This window comes from Mustela nigripes, chromosome 12 (genome assembly GCF_022355385.1).
Source record: "Mustela nigripes isolate SB6536 chromosome 12, MUSNIG.SB6536, whole genome shotgun sequence".
Lineage (NCBI taxonomy): Eukaryota > Metazoa > Chordata > Mammalia > Carnivora > Mustelidae > Mustela > Mustela nigripes.
The window spans coordinates 38,639,754-38,641,449 of record NC_081568.1 but is presented as its reverse complement, the minus strand read 5'-3'; positions in this window follow the sequence as shown (position 1 = coordinate 38,641,449).

The window sequence follows — 1,696 nt, the reverse complement described above, 5'->3', positions numbered from 1 at the left end:
CCCCCCCCCCCCCCTCCACAACTGCAAATAACTCAGTGATAACAGATTTTTTTCCACCAACTGCAGGAGATAGTGCTAATCTTTTAATAAAAGATCCCATTACAATGGGATCTGTCTGGACAGACTATAATAGATCCCGAAATACAGCCGTGCTAATATTAGAAGACAGTTGTTTGGGTGCCTCTCAGACGGGCCCAAGCCCCCCTTTGAAAGTGGGCATGAATCACAAAGCCCCGCGGCCGCCGCACCTGCACCGCGCGCATTCGGTGCAGCAGGCTGGTAAAAACGGGTGACCTCGCCGCTGCTTTTCGCTTTATAATTACCGTCCTAAGGACGGGAGAGGAGGGGTGCGGGCGGCCCGTGGGTGGGGGGCTGGCTTTTTGGTGACTTCAGACGGCTCTGGGGGCTCCGCATCCTTCTTAATTTTTCCAGATTTATTCTTTCTCTCTCTCGCTCTCTCTTCCCTCTTCTCTCTTCCCTCCCGTCCGCCTACCACTTCTCTTTTCTCCTTCCCTCCCTTACCCCCAATCTGCTCAAACTCTCCCCCTTCCCCCTCCCCTCTTTCTTTTCCCGTCTTCCTTTCTCTCTTCCCTCCAACGCAGCATTAATGTAGAGTTGTTTAGTGCCCTCTAATGGCAGACGACATTAACAATTAATAGCAAACTGTCCCCTTTGCAGGAGCCGCCACTCAATGGCAGAATTCCAAAGTTGAATTTATTTCTTCTTTATTCAGGGAGGTGGATATAGTGCTTGTATAGTAAAGTGCTGGAGGGAAAGTTTGTTTCCTCCCCTTCAGGTCTTTTTCCCCAAGGAAAATGTCGAAAGAAATGGGAAAGCTAACAGTTATTGTTATTTGACTTTTTTATATGTGTAAAAATTTGTCTTTTAATAACAGCAACAGGGATTTGTTCTACGGATGTGGAACAAATGTGGCGGGTGTGTGTGTGTGTGTGTGTGTGTCTGAGTGTGAGAGGGGGGCGCGCTGGGGGCGCTGGAGGAGGCAGCTTTTGTTTTAGCTAGGTTTACCAAACCATGTATCTAGGACTGGAAAATAAATTAGATATTCTAAATACATAAAAGATCTTAGGTGGTAGATGACTGGATCTTATGGCAGTGCTACCAATAGCCATTAAAAATTTTAAAGATCCAAACATAATTATATGAATTTATATTGGCCCCTGTTTAAATACATTTATTGGTCCTGAATCCACTGTAGCCCCTTAAGGCTTGGGAAATCTAATTGTAATTAGATTTTTCACCCTAGGACCGTACAAAACATTTAAATTTTACCCAGGTTTGGTTATATATGAAATCATCTTGCTTAGAGGAATGCAGGGTCACGATTTAATCCATGGCTTATTTTCCCTGTATTTCTGGGAAGATGGTTTTAAAGGTCATAATTTCTTCATATTTTATCACATATACCAATGAAAATAGTGATGTAACTTGCATGTTCTTATTAGATTTAACTTGTTCAATTACATGTGCATATACAGCTTGTAGTAGATATTGACGTAAAAATAGCATACAGATAGATACAATGTGGCTTTTTTGGGAACATCTGTGTGACTAAAGAAAAATTGCAATAGAGTCAGTTTTGGGGGGGTTAATAAAAATATCTGGAACTTTTATCAAAGGTATTTGGTTTATCTAAGTAGTTATTTTAATTTATATATAGAGCGACAACTGGTGTCAT